Below are 27,430 nucleotides of genomic sequence, written 5' to 3' on the forward strand. Positions count from 1 at the left end.
GAAGCCATCTCACCACGGAAGCTGGATCCCGTGCTCCTGCTTCAACGTGTCCCTTTGAAAAGACGGCATCGGACATATCGCCAGGAGGGCAGTCGCCGGGCACCAGCCCGCTGGCGGGGAGCGGGACTGTACATGTAGGAGAGACATTTCAACAATAACACTCGAGAGAAGTTCGCAAAAATTGAAAATAGAGACGAAACGAGAACACCCTGCCGGCCCGCTTCTGACCACAGCAAGAAACGCAACATCGACTGCGGCCTGACATTTTTCGTTCTCTTGCCTCCTCCCTACTTTCTCCCCCCTCAGAGATTTTATTCCCTTATACTTCGGGGGATGTTGAGGGAGGAAGGTCTGTCTTCTGTAACTTCTTCAATGCTGAGATAGGGCCGCCGTCCCTGCCTACAGGGAATAAAAATCTCCGGAAGCCTGTTCTAAGGGCCCCGGAGGCGGAGAACAAACAGGAGGTCCTTCTAGCAGGGAGAAGCGGCGCGGAAGCCTCACGGCCTGGAACGCATGGATTTAGCAAAAAGGTTGAAAAGACAAAAGTCAAAATGTACAGTACAGGCAACTGACGACGGCGCTGCTTGTCCATGGTCGCGTGTGAATTCAGGGTAAAGATAGCTACTGACAGGAAATGCAAGCCTTTGGAAGAGAGACTGGGGGCCGAGACGCCCGGCTAAAGGAATCAGTTATTCAGAAAAGTGTTTTTGATTCCCAGGGACAGCTGGACTTCTCCAGAGTCCGGAGGAAGAGCGGAAGATATTCCACGGCTTCACAGGAATTGGTCACGCTTCCCAGTCTCTTTCCTGGTGGAGCCTGTAAAGACTCAGAGGAGACCGCTGTGGTTCGAGACAAACGGACCCAGCTGCCGTAGCCTTGCGATGCGACAGCGGTTGCGGAACCCAACCCAACTCTGCGGGGCCCTTTCTGTTTGCACCGAGGGCTGCCTTTCCATAGATCACAGGCAGGGAGCTGCTTGGCTCTGCTCTGCAGCACAGTGACCAAGAAACGGGTTACCTATGAACGGTCTAGGAGCCGTTCCACTTCAGACCACTGCAAGCAAAGTAACATCAGCTCGGAGCAGTCTGGGCCCCGTCTCACATCGCTCAGGCGTCCCCGAGCCAATCGAGAAATGAGGAGAGGACAGACAGGTTAAGAGACCAGCAAGGAGAGATCCGCAGAGCTGCTAGCGGGATCCCACCTCCTCCCCACGAGAGTAGCCCCTGGAGAGGGGAGGAAAGGAGAAAAAGCCCGAGGGGCGCGTGAGGTCGGGGAGTGAGCTCGGACTTCATTCCACAGCCCAATGATTCCGCTGTTGTGAGCGCCCGGGCCCAGACGAAAGTCAAGGGGTCAAGAGGAAGGAACACGGGAGACCCCGCGGAGGCTCACCCGTCCTCTGTTGGCCCAGAGGGGCTGTGCAGTCTTGTAACTTGGAGGTCGCACAGGGTCCCTCAGCAGGTCCTCTCTCCGACCCCGACGGTGACGCCAGGTCGAAGAACTTAGAGCAAGAGAAGCAGGAAGAGTGGACAGGACCGGCGGACTCCTGCTCGGGCAGAGAACAAGTCTCCCTGCGGTCCCGCGGAAATGGCGTCAGCCGTTTGCCCACGGCCGGCTCATGTGCATGGCGCCTGGAGATGAACCCTAGCCTATCGTAGGTGAGAAAAGCCATGCGGACGTTGGGTGGGAAGAGGTCATGTCCTTCGGTCCCTTCCAGGCTCCAGAAAAGTTGATGCGGGACAGGACAAATCCCCACCCAGATATGGGGAGACCAAGCCCTGCGCCCAGAGAATACTACGGTCCTGTGGCGGAGAGTCAGGAAAGAATTCAACACACGTGCCGAAGTCAGAGTTAAAAGGAAAGTTCATGAGAAAAGGGGTAACTCTCTAGGGATGGATGTTGTGGTCTCCTGTTAAGTCCCTTGAAAAGAAGGCATCAGAAATATTGCCAGGAGGGCCGTCACCGAGTACTAGCCCGCTAGCAGGGTGCAGGATTATAAAGGTAGGAGAGATATTTCAATAATAACACTTGGTATAATTTCACCAACATTTATAATGGAGAAGAAAGTGAAAACACTACAGGTCTACTTCGACCACTGCAGTAAAACAAAGATTGCAATAACGTGAGTTATAATATTTTTTTCTGGTTTAGTGTCTCACATTCATTCATGGGAAACGCAGAATTAAGAAGTTAAACATAGTGAAGCCCATGCACACAAGGTATGCCTGTAATTGTTTTATATTAACAAAACCATTTAGAGTAGATACTTTTTTTAAAAATCTTTTTGAATGATTAGGGCACAGTAGGGGCAGTGATTAAATTATGTGTACTAAAACATGCACTAGTTTTCATACATCAGTGTTGGGAAAATCGAATGCTGTCTTTGTTACTGCATCAAACATAGTACAGAGGGCAAGCCTACCTCCCTTACCATAACAGGTAAGGGACTTTTCAGTATCACAAGCTGACATGGCACAGACAACCAGCCATGGTCTGTCACACCCCTTACAGCCTGCCAGCCAGTCAAGATACACTTTCCTTATAAGGAAAGATTCCCAGTGGGGGTTAGTGGCCAAAGATGGGCTAAGTGAGTCCTTGAGCGTATGTGCATTACTGTCAGGCAGGTCGAATATGGGTGGACAAGGGAGCAAGTACACCCCTTTACGATGTACGAGAAAGAGTTTTAAGAAGGGCTTTTCAGGAATTATGGTGTAAACTCACCCCTTCCCCGCCCCCCGAAACTTCGTACTTTTTGTGAGATAGACTGGCTCTCATTTGATATTGCGTGATCATCAGAGGGACCTCTGGAAAAGGCAGTCATAGCCAGGGTCTATCAGGTTATTGTAGGGGATCCCAGTCATCCAGTTCAGTTCCCCTATATTGATGATTGGCAGTAGGTGGTCCTGAGTTAACCCCCTTGCCTGAGAGCCTGTCTAAAAGAGAACTTCAGACTAATGTTGGCTTGGGCCACTGCGACCTCCAAATCCTAACCTAAGGAAAAGAAACCAATCTTGCCAAGTGCTCCGCCACCTCTGGAACCCGACCAAAAGCAGCAGTCTCTAGAGGAGAGGCCCTCCAATTACCCCTGCGTGAAACACAGGGCCCAATATACTATAACTAGGATGGTCACATATAGGGCAGCCAACGTGCCTTTGTGTACCAGCCCTTCACCATCTCTGACCTCTTAAATTGGAAAAATCATACTCCCTCCTTCACAGAGAAGCCTCAGGCCATGATTGATCTACTGCAATCTATCATCCAGACGCATAAGCACACCTGGGCCAATTGCCACCAGCTAGCTCCTCATGACCCTCTTCAAAACAGAAGAATGCCAGCAAGTCACCTAGGCTACTTTAAAGTGGCTAGAGGAACTTGCCCTGGCAGGGACCTTAAACACTCAGGACTATGCCCAAAACCAATTCCTGAGGACCCCCAATGGGATCCCAATTGAGGACAGGGTACTTCAGATGCTCAAGCACTATCAGGAGCCCTCCTAGGTGGTCTAAAAGGAGGAGGGAAGAAAGACATGAATATGCGTAAGACCTTGGAGGTACTCCAGGGACCCGAGAGATGCCCAAGCCAACTTGAATGAGAGGCTATGTGAGGCGTTTTGCTTTTACATTCCCTGTGACCCAGAGGCAGCCAAAAACCAGAGGATGGTTAATGCAGCTTTTGTCGGTCAGGCCCAAGGGGACATCTGGCAGAAATTACAAAAATTGGAGGGCTTTGCTGTATGAACACCAGTCAATTATTAGAAGTCCAACAAAAGTGTTCGTTAACCGAGACCAAGAAGCCTGATGGGAGGCAGACCGAAAAATAAGAAGGAAAGTGGATGTGCTCCCTGCTGTCCTGGTAGAACCATAAGGACACTCCTGGACAGGTGCCTCGAAGGGCTGGTGCCGGGGCCAGGGCCAGGGCCAAGGCCAGAGGAGAAGACGATGGCAAGAACCAACTCACTCAGAGATGAGTTTGGAGGTGGACCAGTGCGCTCGTTGCCACCAAATGGATCATTAAAAAAACAAGTGCCCACAATGGTTGGGCAGTTACTAGCCAGCTCTAGGCCCAAGATGAAGAGGCTAAGTGTTCCAAGGATGGTACCAGCTGACACAGCGAACACCTGAGGCCCCAGAATATGATTTTGTCGGCCTGGCTTCCCTGAGAGACTATGGAGAAGAGTAGGCCAGACTGGGCTCCATTCTGTTAGGCCCCCAGGAGCCTATGGGCAGAATGACTGTAAGAGGACAACCCACTGACTTTACAGTAGATACAGTGGCAGAAGATTCTGTGGTGACTCAACCTGTAGGCACCCTTTCATAGAGACGGGCCACCATTGTGGGGGCTATGGGCAGCCAGACACATCGCCCTTTCCTGCTGCCCTGATGATGCAACCTGGGAGACTGCAAAGTCATTTACAAGTTCTTATACCTCCCTGACTGCCCAGTGACTTTAATGGGTCGAGACCTGTTAGCTTCTGTTTTGGCAAAACCCCTTTAGGAGGCCACAAAGCGGGGCAAATGAGAGGCCCTAGTATGGGAACAGGCATGACAAAAGGCCTTTGACTGGCTATCGACCACAGAGTTCGGAACAGGCAGAAAGCTTGAACAGGACCCTTAAGACTCAGTTGAGAAAACTATGTCAGGAGACACATCTATCTACATTGAGACAAAGTCCTCCCCACGGCACTATTAAGAATCAGGTCGGCCCGAACCAAGAAGACTGGGTTCTCCAGCTATGAGATCCTGTATGGGCAACCAGCCCTTCTCATCAAGGGAATGCGAGGAAACCTAAAGGAAATAGGCAAATTGACTCTGAGATGGCAGTTATAAGCCCTGGGTCCTACTTTGCAGGCTCTTGACCACTAGGTTAGGGAAAGGCTGCCTGTTAGTCTGACTACTGAGGCCCATTCCTTTAGGCCAGGAGATTCGGTGTGAGTCAAAGAAGGGAATCTCCAACCCTTAAAACCTCTTTGGAGGGGCTCGTTCAGTTATCTTGTCCACCTTCACTGCAGTAAAGGTTGCTGAGATAATGCCTTGGATTCACCATAGCAGGCTTAAGCCAGAGGCCGCAGACTAAGAGTGCATTTTAGACTCCACAGAGCCCCTCAGACTAACCCTCCAAAAGAAGATGTCGACTGGACTTGCAGATCAAAAGAGCATCAGCCCCACTTGAAGCTGACTAATGCACCTGCTGCAGAAGCCTGAGGACGGCGACACCCCACCAAGATGGCCAACATATCCTTAAGGACTGTTTGTGACCCTGAGACTATAAATGTAAAGAGGCAATCAGGATAGGTAGTCAGGTCATACAGTATGGAAATATCAGCCTTTAGACCAAAAACAGGATGAAGATGATGCTCTCTGATCCAATCTTGGGCACGAGCATCAAAGTGGGAAACTGGTAGCAGAGGCCGCGCTCACTTCCCTTCCCATAATAGGCAAGGGACTTTTCAGTGTAATAGCTGACATGGGACAGACCACCAGCCCTCATCGGTCACACCCCTTACGGCCCGCCATCCAATCAAAATACACTTTCCTTATATAGAAAGGACATGCAAGTCTGTAACTATGAGGAAGTATAAGAGGTGTATAAAAGGGAAAGCCCTGCTGCGGAACACAGCCTTTAGATGTGAATCCACTGATGCAGTGCCGACACCAATAACGCTACTTCCTGCTTATAACCTCAATGTCCTGTTTCTGTCAGAGTATCCTGCAATAGAAGCATTAGAACATCCACAAATCAAATCAGTAGCAATGAATTGACCTTCCAGAAGAAAGTAAAGCAGCACATTGAAAAGAGATATTTCTACTCTATTAACTCTATTAATACGATTCCCAATGTTTTTTTTTTTTTTAATACACCTTAAGCTACAACCAAAGCCATTATAAATCCATCCAATGGGTATCTGAATTATGGTATCCTTTGATCAGGATTTGCTTAGTTTACACAAACCCAGTGGAGATGCTGATAGGATTAGTTTCATGCAAACTTCATCATTTTAGATTGCAGGAAGGGCAATTCCCACCCAAAAATCTGTTATACAGTTCTCCAAAATAATGAAATGATTTTAAGCAATTAAAGCTAATGATATCCACTAGAGTCCTTCTTTATCTCAACTTGTGGAAAACCAATCTGCTGAACATGAATTTTCCAAGTGAATAACTCATGGCTAATTTGTAAAAGCCTACACTGCAAATTTATCAACTTTTCAAAAACCAATGAACAATTATAAAAGCATACCAAAAATGGTTATAAGAGCAATATTAACATCTATTTTCAATGTCCAAAAACTAAAAACATTTTTTTAGTATACAGTATATTCAAAAAGCATTTCACCATGACACAAATGCAACATATTATGTAAACATGTCACTTTAACTTTTTTCTTTCAAATATTTTTTAAAAAGTTTTAAAATATTTTAGCATTAAAATATAGCATTATATTTTCATCAGTATCTTTTTAATCTGTCCTAGGAAGTCCCATACATATAATTAGTAAATACTAGCTTTAAGGAACTAATTATATGAATCAGTAAGAATCTAAATGAACAGGTTTATTTCTCTTAGGCACACCTTTGAAACTTTCTGTAAACCGCTGCAAAATTAATATATTTCCAACATTTTATCACAAAACAAAGTTATTACATTTCCTAATTGAGTGCATAGCTGCAACTAATTACAGATGTCTTTGGGTATTTTATATGTCAATATATAACATTCCCTACACTAGAACCTCAACCATTTCTCCAGAAATCCCCAGGTACCAATTTATTGTGGCTTTAATTCTCAGATAACTTACATAAATATGGTAGCTCTTGATGTAAACTGGTTGATCCCAAAGCAGGTAAACCCACATCAACTATGAACTTGTTAGAAATGCAAAATCCAAGACCTGACCTCAGATGTACTTAAAAAAAAATTCTGAGAAAAAAACGGGGGTACAGTTTGAATTTAAAAAGCCTTGAGTTATGATAAAACATGCTAAGAATTAAAATGCTCCTTAATAGCATAACAGATAATATCAACTGTGCCGACGTGATGAAAGAGATACTCCATTGATCACTGAAGAGTAATAGCCTCAGCAACAGTCAAATACCACTTCATCCCATCAAACATAAACCCTAAAGTATGCAAAAAAACGACGGAACATTTAAGATCTCGGAGTTGTCTCAGGGTCTGAGACAGTCTGTTAAACACAGAGATAATGTAATAAACAATTTCAAGTATTATCATGGAGTAAATATGGAAAAACCTTGAGACAAAACAAGCAATTTAGGAACCTATTACTTTATAAAAATAGAGGACACAGAAGTGTGTCTGCAGTGCCTATCCAGCTGAGCTGGTCTCACGGTATGTTACTTACTGTGCCTTCAGGAATCCAGAGGGTCTGGTCTGAATCCCAGGAGTCCTGAGACGCTGGAGCCGCCAAAGTATCTTCTCAGAGGGCGTCGGTGTGCACGCAGCAACTGCCACATGGATGACTTCCGTCAGCACATTCTGGCTGTTCTCACGGAAAAATGTCGGAATGGATGGTCTTCAGGACAAACACGGGTCCCAACCTTGAGCAGGGGTCTATGGACCAGGGACATGTCCAGGAGACTTTCTTGACTCAACAAGGTGAAAGGCCGCTCACTGTCTCTGCCATGACTATCTGGTTGAGCCGCCCTCACGTGGCCAACTTTCTAAAGGCCATGGGGCCTGGCCTGATGCCAGGGGAAAGCCAAAGCATCCTCTCTATGGCTCTGGGGAGAACGCCTGCTTGGCAAAAGCCTCTCAGTGTAGGCTTCCCAATGTTGTCCACCTCTTCCCTTGATCCTCTCTGGCTTGAGAGGGGAGCGTACGCCCGCAGAACTGGTTTCTGTTCAGGTCTCCGGTGGGATAAGGGAGTACTTCACTTTAGAAGAGGAGGGTAACTGCTAGACTTGTTTGGGCCTTTGACGTCTGGGGCCAAACTGTCTTCTTAGAGAAAGATGAGGGGGGGCGGGGGGAGGGCAGTTGCTTTCAACATCCAGAGCAATGCAGAGGTTTGCATCTATCTGTGATCCACCACCCCTTCGCTCCGAACACTGATTGCTGGCAACCTCCGTGCTTGTTTACCTCTTCCCGAAGAGGTACACAGAGAGACGAAAAATCTCCACAAAGCCATCGTGGCTGCGTAGGGCTGTAGCCTCAGGTTAGTCCCAGAGAGGACATTGACCTGTCAGCTAGGTCGTTTGGCTCGCACCTCCATCCACATAGCAATTGTGGTTACATATTACTCTACTCTCAGAATTACTGTCGTATATCATTTACTTGCCCAGAAGGTTATAGGATAGGTATCTCAATCTGGTGTGACACCTTCTCCTCAACATTTTCAAAAGCATTATTTGGGCTTCTGCTTTTGTAGGTCTCCATGCATTTGGCTGTGCCATCTATTTATGCTGTGGCTGGGGGAACATCATTTCCTTTGATCCTCATTTTGTTTCTTGCCCAGTAGGAGACATTTAAATACCTTTTCCTTGGACTGAAGCTGAAATTAGATGAAAAATATCAAGCTTCAGTGAGATTTACTATAAGCACACAACATAGTATATATCACCACTAGTCATATTGACAAATGTGAGTTTTAATTTTTGGTCTATAAACAGTAAAAGTGGCATAAACTGGATCTTCCAAGAAATGCAAGTTTCTCTGAGTCCCTCAATGATATGTACCTGCAACAGTTTAGTCTGCCTTGATTTGTCTTTTTTTAATTTTTAATGTTTTCCTCTCTTTAAAAGCAAACCATTTTTCTCACTGTCATATTCAGACTGTTGGTTCTCAAAGTATGATCCTAGAATCGGCATCACCTAGCCAATTAAGAGATACAAATTTCCAGGCCTACCCACTTATAGCTAATGAAATAGAATTTCATATATCTCCTATACATATATGGGTATGGTGTTGTTGGGCTAAACAAGCTGGATTTTATTAAGCCTACCAGTGATTCAGTTGTATACCATAAATTGAGAATTACTATTCTCTATACCAGGGGTTTTCACCTGTCAATTGGAATTCCCTGGGGAGTCTGTAAACACAATGTGGTACAGATTTTTATAAATCAGGAAATTTGATTTACTTGATGTAGTTCGTGACCTGGGTAACAGGAGTTTTAGAAATTCCCTCCGGGATTTATTGTGCAGTCAGTTTGAGAGCAACTGTTCTCTTGTGCAACTTTAACAAATGAAGCAGGAAAAAACCCTTGTCTTTCCATCAATGTCAAGAAAATACTTCATACTGATCTAATGTATATTATGGACTTACCCCTAGACCAAGCACTTTGGCCATGTTGATGGAGGACTGACTGATGGGAATGAGACTTTTCCCCCTGAAGTGTAGGGAAATGTCAGCTTTGCTTTAAATTGGACTGAAATTTGGGGTCGTTTCTTATAGAACCACCAGAAAATTTGGAACTGGACAGTGGCCAGAGCGAAGAACAGATGTCCAAACAATTATTTGCATTTAACTTTTACTGTCATGTCTTTGTTAGTGTTTTCTAGTTTGTCTGTTTTTTGTTTATTGTTTCACCACTTACCATGGTTTAATTGATTTTTCTTCTCATTTCTGAAGCATTTCCTACTTTTTTCCTAGATATATATTACTTTTTTGTGTTTTATCACTTATTGAAAGAGAATTGCATAAGTTGTCACATTTTTCAGTATGTAGTCACAATAACTCATAAAAATGTTTATTTTCTTTTCTATCATGTTAAATTTGTTACATATGCTGAAGAGTTGTCTATTTCCTCATTTATGTTAGCAATGAGAAAGTTATCACCCCCATCATCTAATAGTTTTCCCAGAATTTCAAATCAATTTAATTAGACAAAAAGAAGAAATAAGGCCTAGTGATATCAGAAAGTACTCAAAGATAACTATCTTCTAGATGTGTAAATACATATGATTGCATATACTGCAGGCAACGTTGGGCATCTGAAATTTATTAGAATTGATCAAAGTATTTTATAAAATGGAAATAAAAACTAAATGGACATAAATAATTTTTATATACAACAAAAACCACTAAGACATTATACAGGCCAAAAATAACAAAAACATTTGCATGTACTGTGTAGTCAATGATTAACCCAAAGACCTATATTTGCCTAAGGTCTTCAGAACTAGTGTTTGTTTACCTCCTGGGATGTAACCTGTGAGTCCCTGAAATACCCTTCCTGAAAAGAGTGTGTTCGTATATACCAGATAATGCTAAGAATGTAATATTGGTAAAGGTGTGATTTTGTATGCCCAGGACTTTGAGGCATGTTGTCCCAATTTGACTTCTGTGGGGGCTGAAGACTGAGCTCAGGTCAGTGATGCAGATGTTCCATGCTTACATGACTGAGGTGTCTCAGTGCTGGAAGAATTTAGCACTGTCTGGGTAAAAACGCAGGAAGAGAATAATTGTAAGCTTGTGCCTGATGTCACCTGAACTCCTCCCTTTGCTGATTTTAATCTGGATCCTTTCACTATAATAAAACTATAATTGTGAGTTTAACATCTTTTTTGATTTCTGTGACTTCTAAGAAATCATCTATCCTGAGGGTGCTCTTAGAGATTTCTATCACACAGAGGAATAATGTCCAAATGTGAACCAATTTACCTAATTTAAATAACATGGGGATTACTAATGTGTGTGACACAGTCCTCAATTAAACTCTCCAGACAGTAGCCTTGAATCCACAACTAAATCTGCTGTGGAATTCTTGAGCCCATGCTCCTGCTTCGATGTGCCACAGCATTCTAGAAGAATAATGGTGTAATTCCTACAAATCACAGTATTTGCAAGGAATTAACCTTCTGGAAGAAAGCAAGGCAGCAGATTTAGAAGAAATTTTTCTATCTTAAAGAGAAAATTCCAAATTTTTTAAAATAGATTTTTATATGTCAAGGAAGCCAATATCAATCAATCTAACTGGCAATTAAACATGACACCCTTTTTGATATGCTTGATGTATGCAACCCTAGTAGAAATGAGGATGGGATTATCTTACTTAAACCCCCTAAACTGAGGTCTTGGGATGCATAATTTCCTAAAGGAAAACTGGAGTGTAATTTTTCAACACAGCATCAAAACCAATAAAAATCACATATGTAATATCACTTACTTTGTTCTCCTGTCACTCAAGGATCCTTAAATGACTCAAGTTTGGAGGCTCTAGGGAAGTCAGTATCATCTCCATCCATCATTCAATGTAACCTCGAGTGTGTGTACAGAGGAGAACACACCTTTGACAGCCGTCAGTCCTTTCTGCTTAGACTAACTCTGTTTGTTCTTCATGAATAAGGAAAAATTCAATGAGTATATTTTTAGACCACTTGGATGGAATAGAGCATATAGGCTAAGCATACAATCTCTGGACTCATACTGCCTGGTTTCCAATTCCACATGCACCAATTCCTACTGTCTTAATTTGAGTATATTTCTTACTTTCACTAAGCCTTGTTTTCCTTGTTTATAAATGAAGATAATAGTATTCACCTCATGGTGCTACTGAAGACTAACGAATCATTCCAGGCAAAATACTTAGTACTAGGAAGACAGTAATCGTGCAATACATGTTAAATATTATTATCTTTAACTTTTCTCCATCCTAATATCAGTAGTACTTTTAATTATTTTGCTCCCTTAGCTGCTGAGACATCCCTCTTCTGAATGTCTTTACACTTTCTGGCTGACTTTCCTTAGTCTTTTTTTCAAGATCAACCTCTTCTACAAGGCCAGTAAGTGAATAAATACCTCACGCCTCAATCTCAGGATACCAATTTCTCTTTTCACAGCCTTTTTGAGCAGTCTAGTTTACTTTTATGCTTTCAAAATTAGAAGTTTATATACTAATAACTCCCAAAATACACCTTCCTGTCACAGACCTCACTTTTGAATTCCACATTTCAACATCCAATGACATTTTTTCCATCTCTACCCAGGAGGTGGGCCTTTGGGAAGTAATTGGATCATGAGGGTGGAGACTCATGAATGGAATTAGTACCCTGATTCCCACAGAGTTCTCTCACCCTCTTTCTGCCACATGATATGAGGAAAAGACAATCCTCAACCTGGATGATGACCACATTGGCACTCTGATCTCATACTTCTAGGCTCCAGAACTGTGAGAAATAAATGTCTGCTTTTTATAAACCACCTAATCTATGTAACCTAACTGAACAAGAAAGCAGCCATGAACCCATTCTGTTATGCAAGCCAAAATCTAGTGGTTGATATTAACACTTCTCTTTCATCTATTGTATCCAATCCATTACCAGGTCTGGTATAACTTCCATATATTTCTGTATGTTAGCATCACAATTGAAAAGAAGTCAATGGTCAAGTACACAATAGCAACTGCAACTTCACACATGCAAAATTAATAAACATTAAACTTGAAAATGTCTTCACTGCCTAAGAATTACAAAGCCTGATTTGTTGTCAGTTTCCAAAGTTCCTAAGCTACAGGATTTTATACAGTAATTATGTTACGCTTAAATAAAATGCATTATTAAGGTGTTTAGACATTTGGCTTTTAATCAAAATCATCCATTAGCTATTACAATATAACAAGATTTTGTATCACTAAGAACCGATCTGGTTTCCATTAATGGACTACCAACAGTTACAGCTAGATTTTGCTGCTTCTTTAGTCATTTCTTTTAATGCATGAGTACTCAAGCTAATTACTGACTTAACTTCATTTACATTTTTATTATTTATCGAAATAAAAACCAACCACATGTCTCAATAATTCAATAAATAATGCACATAATAAATAAAATGAAGGGTTTTTTGAGTATGAATTTTATTTTTAAATTAAATAAAACTAATAATTTCATGTGAAACACTGAATTAGCCTATGGTGAAATTCCTTAATCTTAGTGTATCAGCGGTATCTTGAAGGTGTACTGATTTGTAACTATACCTGAGAAAAATATGTGATATATGAAGCAAATTCAACACAAATTTATGTTCAAATAATATCTTTTATAATTACTGTAGTATACTAGAAATCTTTAGTATTTCATATCACATCTGTTATTCTAATAATCTAGGGGGCAAGGATTATATACTTCTGGTATCTCCTCTCAAAAGATATTAATATTTTTATTTAAATAAAGGAAAAAAAACAAGAAAAAAATCAATTTGACATTAAACATTACAGCAGGAAAGTAGAAATAACTTAGTAGATGAACTTTTCTGAGCACTGGTTAAAGATAAGATTATCTAAACCTTTCTGAAACTGGTGATTTAAGATTTTACAATCTTAGAATCTCACTGGTACTATGAATACACAACCTAACTGCTTATCTAGAAAGATAATCTGTTTTGTAACCTTTCTGAAGCATAGCACTGCTCATAGTACCACCTTTAAAATAACACTTCACTGGCTCCAAATTAACAACAAAATAAAATCTACAATCTAATAGCTAGTATTCAAGATATTCTGCCATCTGGCCTCCAATTGTCTTTCCAAAATTATGGCCTACTGTTTTTTTTTTTTTTCTCACACATTCTATGTTCCAGCCAAAAATTTTACCTAGTTTTCCCTGAACATATACTGAGTGTCTGTACCTAGTGGCTTTATCTCAATTCTTCCAGTGATGCCATCTCATCAACCCCAAATCTAAACCATCTGTCAACGTGTAGCTCAAAGGCCAAATCAACAATGAACTCATACCAGATTGCTGTATGACAGCAATTTTGCCCTCCTCTAAAGTTCCATCACTCCAGTGACTCTTTCATTTTGGCATTTACTGCATTCTAGTATGCACTGAAAATATTTATGTAGATATCTTACAATTGAGAGTAAAGTATTCTTTAAGCAGAAACCTCTCTTGATTATCACTTTTTCTTTTCTTTCCCCTTAATGCTGCTTTACTCACTGAGTATAATTGAGTGAATAACTGTCTAGCTTACAGAGGAAAAAGTAACATTTATGGTAACATTTCAAAGGGAAACACCACTCTGATTTCTTTTCATTTTAATAAGTGTCAGTTTTTCTTTGCTGAATATAAAACTGTAACTCTTATATATCCAGAAATCTTTATGTATCAATCTCAGGAGAGTTAAATCATTATGAGCTACAATTTAATTGCCAAAACAGTAGCATGGTTTATTTCTTTGTCCTTATTCCTAAAAGAACATTTAAAGGGATACAATTATACTGAGCTAAGTAATGGTAGTATTATATTTAGATACTTATTATTTTATGACCTGGCAAGTGCAATATTTTAGTAACTCAGGTATTTGGGGGGAAACACCTCTATTAAGTTGTACTTTTTTTTTCTCTAATGGAAGAAGGCCCAGTACATAAATGAGGAACAGAATATTTTTCTGAAAAGTGGTTACTGACTCTCCTTTCCTACCCTGCTGCCCAATTTGCTCTACAAATACCTCTTTTGAAAAGTGTGCATTTTGTTCCAATAAGATTACTTTCTCATTAACTAAAATGAATACAAAATTAATGAGAATAAAGAGGAAAGGAAGCATAATAGAATTTTGGAAATTGAGATTTTAAGAAACCTCAGCTAATATATAATAAAATTATTATCTAATCCAAACAAAAGGATGGTAATAGTATATAAATAGATCAGTAAAATGAGTTAGCCCAGAAATAAACTTTGCTATATATAAAATTTTAAGCTATACATGTAAAACCCCCAGTCTTAGTGGGTTAAAAAGATGACTTTTACATAGTGTTAAAACAAACAGTTGACTGTTGGGAAAAAATACTATCTATTCTTAACATATGATATCAAAATATATATTTTGAGTCACCTTTTTAAAGAGATGAAAATAATTAAAAAGATAAATAACTGTTTATCACATTTTAGATATTTGAGGAATAGTTCTGAAAAGAAAATGATAAAAATCTGAACACATCAAAATAAATTTTGTACTCCCCAAATTCTAAATTCATTTTGGATCTTAGAAAATTTCACTGTGCAAATTATAAAGATAAAGACTAATGGAGTGACTTGTTCTGTGATACAAAGAAAGCATGAAAGCATCTACAGAAGGACAGTCTTTTAAAATATATGCTTCAGGTTCTGCTTAATAAAGAAACCTAAATAAATACAGAGGAAAGTAAAATATTTTCCTATAACTGAAATAGTCAGGACTATATAAAACTTGAAATCAGCATAGCAAAAATACAGTGGTTGTTTTACAACTGAAATTTATGTTATTAACTAATGTTACCTGAATAAAATAACTAATTAATTAATTAAGGTTAGGGGAGAAAAGGTGTTTCCCTGTTCTAGGAAGAAGACCTTGATCATCAGAATATGCTGGCTGGTTATATATCAATAAACTCTGTTTTGGAGGCTTGCAAATATTTGCACATTTTCTCAGGTTTATGAAGGCATAATTATTATCTCCACTTTGCCAATAAAGCATGTTGAGATTTGCAGAAATTTAATTATATGCTTAAGGACTCATTAAGCCTCAACCCAAGGTTTGGACCCCTGTACTATGACTACAAGTATCATTACCACTACTCAAACAAGTCAGTATGATTTAGATCTTCCACAGAAAAATAAACTATAACAAACTTATAAAATAGAAAATAAAACTACAAATAAGATTATAAAATGCTGTACCAGTGTTCATAATTGGTCTTTTAGTGTATTCAAAACAAGTAGATTTGATCCAGTTCCGGCAAGCATCTCTTACAGGGAAACGAGCTGAATCAAATCAGGAGAACCATATGTCACATAGTGATATGGTCTTTTTTTCTTTGATAGATCCTTTTCACAATGGGTGGGTCGGGTGTGTGTGTGTGTGTGTGTGTGTGTGTGTGTGTGTGTGTGTGTGTATGTGTGTGCGTGTGTGCGCGCGCGCGGGCGGGCTCTGAAAAAGTGACTACAAATTGAACAAATTCTGAGTCAATGACCCAAAAATTTAATTTTGTCTCCCTAAAGACTATAATACACTGAAAAAAATTTTATAATGAATTCTAGAAGACAAGCATACTTTACTAATTTTTAGAATAAAAAGCAGTATTTTGGTAAACAGTTATGCAAGAAATTCTGGGTAGCAAGTGGTAAACTGAGAAGATAACAAGCTTGTAGTCGTTGCTTAGCAACAGTCTAGGATGACTGCCCAGGAAATAATTGCTAAGTAGTAGAGACAGGTAAAATTTAGAGAGGATAAAATATATCATGGTTGAAGTTTCTGAAAAAAAAAAATGCTTTGTTTCTCAGCTTAGATATTACTATTGAATACTATGTAGCACAGTTTTGGGGTTTTTTTCCCCTTGATCTATTCCCATTTCAAGCCCTAGTTATTTCCACTGATTTTAGTAAAACTGCATAACTTATTTCTGATGACTAAAAGGAGGTCTTCCTTATTCCCAAATTCCTATCACCTTGCATACTGAGAATAACAATCAAACTAAAATCTTAAATAAACTCAGATATATGGAATGTTAAATGTTTACTGAGTAAAAGTATAATTTAATAATTCCATAGTTTCTCATAGTTTATAAAACCGTTTCCTAAACATCATAACATTTAATTGTAACGACACCTAGAGTCCACAGTTGTGCGCTTTCCTATTTAACATATGTGCACATATAATAATGGGCATAGTTGGAAGACACATTAAATAAATAAAAAATGGTCAATATTCTGTGGTATTAAACAGCCTGAGGGATAGTCCCAGTAAATATTTAAGATAGCTTCCCTGTTCTAAATCTGCTGCTGAGGGATAATTTACAAACACTTGAACTCAGCAATTATAAAGGTGCAAGTTGATGAAATCTTAAAAACCAGCAACAAAAAGGAATTGCCTCATCTTAAGTAAATCAATAAAAAATATAAAGTTCGCATAGTATCTTAAAGGAAAAGACTGAATAATTTCCCACAGGTTTGGGAACACAGGCAAGGATATTGGGTCTTCTCATTTCTACTCAAAATTAAAATGGAGGTCCTTGGTCACCAGTAAGAAAATTGAAACAATCATCAAAAACCTACCAAAAAGTAAAAGTCCAGGACCAGATGGCTTCACCAATGAATTCTACCAAACATTCAAAGAAGATTTAATACTTATTCTCCTAAAGCTCTTCCAAAAAATCGAAGAGGAGGCGATACGTCCCAATTCATTCTATGAGGCCAATATTACTCTGATACCAAAACCTGGTAATGATAACACAAAAAAAGGAAAACTACAGACATTGCAAAACCGAGGCTGAGCCACAGCCCCCAACTCTCAGCCCAGAGGGCCGCTCCCCCCATACCCTCCGAGACTGATCACCACGGAGTCCCAGAAGAATCTGAGCAAATGCTGATGAAACCGTTTGCTAACACTGACAGGGACTGAAACTGAGAGTAGTGAGTGTGATTAAATCTCTACAAGAAAATAATAACCATATAAAAACATTATTTAGGCTTTATATAAAAAGCAGGGATCCAAGAGGCTTGGACACCACCTACTGGAAACCAAAAGAAAAATACCTTCTTTGTAGCAGGCTAGAGAGACTTTATATAATTAATCTTCATTCTGGAAAAACAACAGAATACACTCCATTAATGCCCAGGCAGAGAAATAGTCCATTAAACACCATGAACAACCAAGGTGGCAAGCCATCTCAGAAAGAAAGAGAAAAAAATCTCCAGAAAAAAAGCTTACAGACATAGACATATGTGACTTAAATGACAGAGAATTCAGGATGGTACTTCTGAAAAGACTCGATGAGTTCTGAAATGAGTCATAGCAACAATTCCAGCAATTGGAAAAACACCTAGATGAGCAGAGCAAGGAGACTGAAACCCTCAAGAAGAGAATAGAGCTTCTGAAGATAAGAAACACGCTGCATGAGTTAAAAAATGAAATAGCACGCTTGGGAAATAGAGTCGACCAAATGGAGGAAAGGATCAGTGATATTGAAGATAGTAATCTAGAAATAAATCAGAAGGAAGAGAGAAACCGAGGTATGAAAAAGAATGAAAGAGAAATTCAAGAACTAGCTGATACCATCAGGAGAGGAAACATAAGGATAATGGGCATTATCGAAGGCGAGGAAAAGGAGCAGGGACTAGAAAGCATTTTCGGACAAATAGTGGACGAGAATTTCCCAAAATCTAAGGAATGAGCTGGAGCTTGGAATTCAAGAAGTCGCCAGAACACCCAACTATCTCAACTCAAAAAGGCCTTCACCAAGACACACTGTAATAAAGTTACCAACAATCAACGACAAAGAATTCTCAGGGCAGCCAGGGAGAAGAGAACGGTAATTTATAAAGGAAAATCCATTAGATTATAATTGGACTTCTCAGAGCAGACTTTACAAGCTAGAAATAATGGAATCAAATATTTAAACTATTAAGTGAGAGGAATTACCAGCCTAGAATAATGTATTCAACTAAACACTCCTTTAGATATGAAGTGAAAATTAAGACCTTTCCAGACATACAAAAATTGAGGGAATTCTCTAATACAAGGTCTGCACTACAAGAAATTCTCAAAGGGGTCAGCTCACCTAAAACAAAATGACCAAAAAAAATCTACCTAATTAGGAGTAAAGTGACTATCAGGCACGTAGAAGCAGCGGAGTGCAACCCTTACGAAGAACAGGACATTATAAGCTTAAATAATAAGGAAAGAATCGCTATAGCAAGATAGTAATGAAAGTTCAGCATACATAGGGACAAACTGAGATAACAATAACTGAAAAGGGGGGGATTCAAAGATCCAAATTTGCAAAAGGGCAAAGAGAAAAGGCACACACAGAAGAAAATGGACGACTGTATATTTATAACTTTTTCATATTCGTAATGGTAACCACACACTGAAGATTCAGAACTGAAGTATATAACATAAAACAAGAAGAATCAGAGGCAAAACCCACAAAAGCCAACCAAAATATAAAAAAAAAAAATCAGAAACACAAGGACAAGGAAGCAATGGAAACACCGAGCTATCATAAAGCAAAAGACAAAATGAATATAAGAAGACCTCATATTTCAATAATCACCCTAAATGTAAATGTATTGAACTCACCAATAAAAAGGCACAGACTTGCAGAATGGATCAAAAAACAAAACCTAACCATATGTTGCCTCCAGGAGACATGTCTCAGTTCCAATAACAAATATAGAGTCCAAATGAAAGGGAGGAAAATGATATTTCAAGCAATGGCATTCAGAGAAAAGCAGGAGTAGTGCTATTAATATCAGAGGAAACAGACTTCAAAATAAGAAAGGTAAAGAAAGATACTGAGGCACACTTCATAATTATAAAGGGAATCATGTGCCAAGAAGACATAACACTTATTAATATCTATTGCCCCAATCAGGGAGCCCCAAAATATGTAAAACAATTACTATCAGAAGCAAAGGGAGAAACAGACCAAACACTATCATAGTAGGGGACCTAAATATCCCACTGTCGGATATGGACAGATCATCCAAACAGATAATCAATAAGGAAATAACATCCTTAAATGACATAGTAGACTAACTGGATAAAATTGACATTTATAGCCTTCCATCTAAAAACAGCTGCTTATACATTCTTCTCTAGTGCACATGGAATATTCTCAAGAATCGACCACTTACGGGGACAAAGACATAGCCTCAACAAAAATAAGAGGGTTCAAATCATACCAACCATATTCTCTGATCATAATGCTTTGAAACTAGAGATCAACTACAAAAAGAAATCAGAAAGAACCACAAATACATGGGGATTAAACAACATGATACTGAAGAATAACTAGGTCAGGGAAGAATAAAAAGAGAGATCAAGAGATACATAAAAATGAACAATAATGATAGTACAACATATCAAAATTTTTGGGACACAGCAAAAGTAGTCATAAGAGTCAAGTTCATATCATTACAAGCCTATCTCCAAAAACAAGAATGAGCCCAAATAAACAACCTAATGCTTCATCTCGAAAAACTAGAAAAGGAAGAACAAATGAGGCCTAAAGTCAGAAGGAAAGAAATAATCAAAATTAGAGCAGAAATTAATAAAACTGAAAACAAAAACAAATAAATAAATAATACAACAAAAGCTAGTTCTTTGAGAAGGTTAATAAAATTAACAAACCCCTGGCTAGATTCACAAAAGAAAAAAGAGAAAGGACACAAATAAACAAAATCAGAAATCAAAGAGGAGAAATTATGACATCACAGAAATACAAAGGATCATACAAGAATATTATGAAAAAGTATATAATAAGAAATTTAATAACCTAGAGGAAATGGATCAGTACTTTTAGAAACACACAATCTTCCTAGAATGAATCAAGGAGGACTGGAAAAGCTGTGTGTAAATTGAAACAATCAACAAACCCCACCAAAAAGTGGGGACCAGGACCAGATGGCTTCACCAATGAATTCTACCAGACATTCAAAGAATATACTTATTCTCCTAAAACTCTTCCAAAAAATCGAAGAGGAGGCAATACTTCCCAATTCATTCTATGAGGCCAATATTACTCTGATACCAAAATCTGGTAACGATAACACAAAAAAAGGAAAACTACAGTCCAATTATCTTTCATGAACACAGATGCAAAGATCCTAAATAAGATACTAGTGAACCGAATACAGCAATATATTAAAAAGATTATACACCACGATCAAGTGGGCTTCAGCCCGGGGGCACAGCGATGGTTCAACATACGCAAATCGATTAATGTGATACCTCTCATAAAGAAATTAAAAAATAAGAATCATGTGATCATATCAATAGATGCAGAAAAAGCCTTCAACAAGATACAGCATCCATTTATGACCGAAACACTTAACGAAACTGGTATAGAAGGAAAATACCTTAACAGAATGAAGGTCATCTATGGCAAACCCTGAGCCAACATTATACTTAATGGTGAAAAACCAAAAACCTTTCCTCTAAAATCAGGAACAAAGGAAGTCCACTATCGCCACTGCTATTCAATATAACATTGGAGGTCCTAGCGAGTGCAGTCAGACAAGAGAAAGATATAAAAGGCACCTAAATAGAAAACAGAAAGAAAAAACTGTCACTATTTGCAGATGATATGATTCTCTACATAGAAAACCCTAAAGACTCCACAAGAACACTACTAGAAACAAGCAACTACAGTAAAGTTTCTGGATACAAAATCAATGTTCAAAAATCCATAGCATTCCTATACTCTAATAATAGGCGTCAGAAAAAGAGGTGGAAAAAATAATTCCTTTTGCAATTGCAACAAAAAGAATAAAATATCTAGGAATATATCTAACGAAATATGTGAACGACCTATATAATGAAAACTACAAGACACTATTAAAAGAATTTGAAGAAGATACAAAGAAATGGAAAGATATTCTGTATTCTTGGACTGGAAGAATCGACATAATTAAAATGACCATGTTACCTAAAGCATTATACAGATTTAATGCAATCTCCATCAAAATGTCATCGGCATTTTTTAAAGAAATAGAACAAAAGTCATCAGATTTGTATGGAAGCACAAAAGACCCAGAATTGCCAAAGCCATCCTGAGAAAAAAGAATGAAGCTGGAAGCATCAGTCTGGCTGACTTCAACTTATACTACAAAGTGACAGTAACCAAAATGGCATTGCATTGGCAGCAAAACAGACACACGGACCAGAGGAAGAGAATGAAGAGTCCAGAAGTAAACCCATATTTATATGGGCTAAGAATTTTTGACAAAGAAACCAAAAATATACAATGGAGAAAGGAAAGTCTCTTCAATAAATGGCACCGGGAAAACTGGAAAGCCAGCTGCAAAAGAATGAAATTAGACTGTTCTCTATCACCACACAGCAAAATTAACTCAAAATGGATTAGGACCTATACATAAGATCTCAAACAATAAAATGCATAGAAGAAAACATGGGAACTAAACTCAAGTACCTTGGACTTAAAGAGGATTTTTTGAATTTGACCTCAAAAGTAGGGGCAGTAAAAGCTAAAATAAATGAATGGGACTACACCAAACTAAAAAGCTACTGCTCAGCAAAAGAAATCATCAACAAGGTAAAGAGGCAACCATCTGAATGGGAAAATATATTTGCAAGCAACACCTCTGATAAAGGCCTAATAACCAAAACATACAAAGAACTCATATGACTCAATAAAAAGAAAAAAACAAATGATCCAATCAAAAATTGGGCAGAGGATCTGAACAGACACTTCTCCTTAGAGGACATACAAATGGGCAACAAATACTTGAAAAGATGCTCAATATAGCTAGCTATTAGGGAAATGCAAATCTAAACCACAATGACATACCATCTCACACCTGTTACAATAGCTATAATTAACAGGACAAGTAACAACAAATGTTGGAGAGGATGCAGAGAAAAAGGAACCCTCATACACTCCTGGTGAAACTGCAAACTGGTACAGCCGCTATGGAAAATAGTACAGAGGCTCCTTAAAAAAAATAAGAATTAATCTACCATATGATCCAGCAATCCCTCTACTGGGTATTTACCCCAAAGACTTGAAAACCCATATCCAAAAAGATATTTACACACCGATGTTCATAGCAGCACTATTCACAGTGGCCAGGACATGGAAGCAACCGAAGTGTCCTACAATAGATGACTGGCCAAGAGAAGCTGTGGTGCATATATACAATGGAATATTATTCAGTCATAAGAAAAGATGAAATACTGCCATTTGCAACAACATGGATGGACCGCAAGATCATCATGATAAGCGAAATAAGCCAGCCAGAAAATGTTGAAAATCACATAATATCACTTGTATGTGGGATATTAACCTAAAAGCACCAAATGAACAGGACAAACAAACAGAGACTCGTGGACACTGACAATAGACTCATGGTTACCAAAGGGAGGGAGTGGGGAGAGCGGGGAGGTAGACTGGGTAAAGGGGGTCAAATATGTGGTGACAGAAAGAAATCTAACTTTGGGAAGTGGACACACAGTTTAAATATATATATGCCTTACTCTTAGGGTGTACCGCTGAAACTTATTGGATTTCGTTAACCAATGTCACTATAAAGATAAGTAAATAAAATAATAAAATAAAATAGAGGTCCTAATTGTTTAATAAGGCAAGGAAAGGAAATAAAATATATTAATATTGGGAAAAATGATTTATAAATCTTTTCTTCACAGATGGCATTATCATACATACAGAAAATCTGAAGGAATATACCAAAAAAAGGAAATAGAACTAAAAAGTTAATTTATCAAATTTGTAGGAAACAAGCTCAATACGCAAAAACCAATTGCACACCTACACGCCAGCAAATAACCATTAAAAATGAAATTAAAACATTATCATGTACAATAAACACAAAATACCTAGGGAAACATTAACAAAATGTATGCAAAACCTGTAGTGAAAACTACAAACATTACCAAGAAAAACAAAAGGCCTAAAGAAATGTTGTGATACAAAATTTTCTTGGACTGGAAAACTCTACAGTATGAAGAGATTAGTCCTTGAAAACTATAACTACTTAGTCCCAATATTAAGTATTTGCATGTCTGATATTGTCTTACACCTTCCCACCTTCCCTGCCGGACCAACTATGGTAGTTTCTAATGCCTATTGATGGTAGAAAAAACAGTTTAATAAACTTTTATTTTTATATCATTGCTTGAAAAAAAAATCTGTCCTTTCCAAACTGATTCACAGACTCACCCTCAATAAAACTGTCAGCAGACTTTTTATGTAAAAATTTACAAAACTATTCTAAGTTTAACATAAAAGTGTAAAGGATCTATAATAGCTGAAATTTTAAAAAAACGAATTGAAGTATCCTTACTACCTGATTTCAGGATTTCTTACAAAGCTCCAAGATTGAGGAGAGTACAGTACGGGCATAAGGAGTCTAGAAACATGGCCAATTAATTTTTGACAAGGGTGCCAAGCTAATCTAATGAGAGAAAGAAGAGTTGTTTCAATAAATATTGTAACAACTGAAAAATCACATGGAAAAACATATCTGGACATGAATTTCGCGCTACACAAATTAACTTGAACTCGGCCTTAGACCTCAATATAAAAGTATAATCTATAAAACATAAAGAAAAAAATCTTTTCTGTAGAGAAAGCGTTCTTAGACAGGATTTTAAAGAGAGAGAGAAATTGTATTTCATCAATTACATAAACCTCTCTTCCTAAAAGTTAAGAAATGAAAGACAAGTCACAGACTTAAAGAAAATATTAAGAACAGATACATCTGAAAAAGGGATCTGTATCCAGAATATATAAAGAATTGTTCCAATCAATGATTAGAAGACAACTTTAAATATATGGACAATTATCTTTTGTAAGTACTTCACTAAAGAACATCCAATAAGCACATAAACTTCCAACAACTTTAGTCTTCAAGGAAACACAAATAAAATGCACAGATACCAATTCGGCACCTTCTACAATGGCTAAGTTTTAAAAGTGTCACAAAACTAAAAATTGGAGAGGATATGGAGCAACTAAAACTTCCTACATTGATGCTAGGACTGCAAAATGGTACGATAACTTTGGAGAACATTTAGGCAGTTTCTTAAAAAGTTAAACAGACACTAGTATATGATCCAACCCCTCTACTCCTAGATATTTATCCAAGAGAAATGAAAGCTTATGTCCATACAAAGACTTCTACAAAAATGTTCATAACCACTTTAATTTTAATTAATATCTGGAAAGAACTATAATCTCCATCACCTCATAAATGGGTAAACAGCAAGTGAAATAACCATACAATGAAATTATAATTCAGCAATGAGAAGGAACCGATTTCTGATATATGCTAGAATATGAATGAATCTCAAAAACATATGCCAAAGGAAGGAAGCAAAACAAATTAGACCATATATTGTATGACTCCATTAACATGAAATTACCAGAAAAGGCACTTCTACAGAGACAAAAAGCAGAATGAAAGATACTTCAAAATAACTTTTAGTAATATGCCATCATGTGACTATTTCTTTGGCTTTTATATTATTAATTACAAATATGGCACGTACTCAATGTAAAACTTCCAAAAAATGCAAATGCATACCCCTTTCAAAAAGAAATCATGATCTGCCATCAAATGTGTATATTAGAAAATGCAAATATATGTATACATTTACATAAATAATATATACATTTGTGCACTTATCTGAAAGTCTATAATTTACTTTTTTATTAGTAGTGTATCTAGATGTTTTTGTAAGTATATATAGATTAACCAAATTGATTATAAAAGTTGTATAGTAGTCACAATAGGGATACACTATAATTTCACGATTGTTTTGCCTTTTATGGATATAGACTTTTTTTTTTTTTATCAGTTTCAGGTTTAATCGAGGGTATAGAGGGTGCTACACTCCATGGCAGACAGCTGTGACCCCACAGGGAGCATTTGTTTTTTGCAATTAAATAAAGCAACATGGCATAACCAGAAATGACTTAAGGCCTTCCTTGCCCCATCTGGACTGGTGGGGGTGGGGGACTGAGGGGATGGTTCAACTGACTAGTCCTTCTCTTTGGGACAGGTCACCCCTACTCCTGGGTCTGAGAGCTTCTCCACTTCCACTGCCCTTCTAAAGTCAGTTGGTAAAGGGGGAAGGGAGCCTGGCATGGACAGCCCTAACTGGAATGGACAGAGAGCTGGGACCACAGAACCCTCAAATGGTGATGAACACACCTTCCCCTCCCCGCCCACCCAGCACATGCTTAAGTAGCTGTGTCAGATATAGTTCTAGAAGTGGAATTGCTGTGCAAAAGGCATGCAAATTTAAAATTTGTGGAACAGTGTCAAATTTTCCAAAAGGAGAGTTAACATTTTAAACTTCTTCATAATTTGACACTGGGGTAAAAATATAAAATTTATCTTATTTAATTTACATTAAATATTAAGCATATTTAATATACTTATTGGTCTTTTATACTTTTTTGTATTTGTCCTGATTTTTTTTACAAATACTATTTGTTAAATAAGCTATCATTATTTGAAATACCAAAATTATTACATATTAAGCATACATATGTACACATTTCATTTTACTTTCGCTCATAGTCTATAAATTGTTACTGCATTGATTCTGACTTGAACTTTCATTTTATATAAATAAACTACTGTATACAAAATGTTTTGTGAACGCTGGATATTGTTGGAATATTATGTAATTACTGTAGATATAAAATTTTTGCTACAGGTAATACAAATGTCATTTCATTTTCTTTAAAAGTTTTTGCTATTCTTTTACAAATCCTTATCTAGGACAACATTAGCACCAGAAAACCAATTATAAGGAAAAAAGTTTTAAGATGTTGAGCATGTTCTTGGAAACATGCTTAAATTATTATAATTTGTATATAATTTATTCAAATATATATTTTAATAATAAATAAAGAAAATTTCATTTTTTGGCTGTTATTTTTATGATAGCACTTTTTCCTTTTGCTTTATTTTATTGTTATTGTAAGATTAATTTATATAAATTATTTATATAAATTTATATAAACTAATTTTAATTGAAACATCTATACGTTTTTGAAATATTTTAGCATATTATATATTCAATACATACATGAAAAATGAAGATTAATTAAGTGAACAAATGTATTTCCACCAATATTGCCAGAGAAATAAGGTCACGTTATCAATAGGTGAATAGTGACTTAAATGATAACTAACCTCTTGTTAGAAACCACGCGACATTCCACCGGGAGATATCCTCATGGGCTTTGAGAAGATGGCTGTCTTCTCAATAGTATCCACAAAGAACTACAACCAGAGTAAAAAAATAAAAATAAAACCGTCAACGCGCAATTCTATGTGCAAAAAGAGTATACTTCCAAACTGAGAGTGAAACAAGACACACCCAAAAATACAATCCTGAGACAACTTGTCTCTTGTCAATCTGTAATTCACGATTTCTACAGGAAGTGCTTCTAGCTGAAAGGAAGTGACACGTGGTGGACGCTGAGAACCAATGAAATATGTGGAAAGAAGACTGAGGGGAGGGCCAATATGGCGCTCTCTATCGGTGGCAGTTGGTAATGACAGTTGATGGTAATTTCAGCCCGTGAATGTGGCAGCCAAACTGCTGCTTTCTATTAAAAAGTCATGTGGTTGACCCAGAATCCTGGGAAGAGCCATAAATCTTATCTCTTGAAAGAAAGAATGTCAAAGCATGTGCGGACCTGTTTTTAAACAGCCTCAGATAAAAAGCCAATGGAGGAACTTAATATGAATAATAAAAAATGTTCAATAAACACAAAATTGACACAAAAGTAGGAACAGAGAAATGAGATGGGAAAATCGAAAATGAAGAGTAAGAGTGTCAACTTTAAAACAAAATAAATTAATAAAAAATTTAAAAAGATCTAAACATATCAATTAAAAGTGTAGACTGTCAGACTAAATTAAAAAAAAAAACTAAGTCTCAATTATAGGCTGTTTATACGAGAGACACCTTATATTTAAAGATATGATTAGGTGTAAAATAA

General features: G+C 37.8%; 1 long non-coding RNA gene across 1 annotated transcript; it reads right to left on the minus strand.

The window, feature by feature from the left end:
* Positions 1-31: 31 nt before the first annotated feature.
* On the minus strand, positions 32-26,825 carry LOC118607829. The gene is made up of 4 exons (XR_004952868.1): positions 26,616-26,825; positions 11,120-11,286; positions 7,358-8,503; positions 32-5,703 (listed from the first exon to the last, which is right to left on the minus strand). It is a non-coding gene; the product is annotated as an uncharacterized LOC118607829 (long non-coding RNA).
* Positions 26,826-27,430: the final 605 nt, after the last annotated feature.

Source organism: Rousettus aegyptiacus, unplaced genomic scaffold (genome assembly GCF_014176215.1).
Source record: "Rousettus aegyptiacus isolate mRouAeg1 unplaced genomic scaffold, mRouAeg1.p scaffold_m13_p_9, whole genome shotgun sequence".
In the NCBI taxonomy this organism is placed as follows: domain Eukaryota; kingdom Metazoa; phylum Chordata; class Mammalia; order Chiroptera; family Pteropodidae; genus Rousettus; species Rousettus aegyptiacus.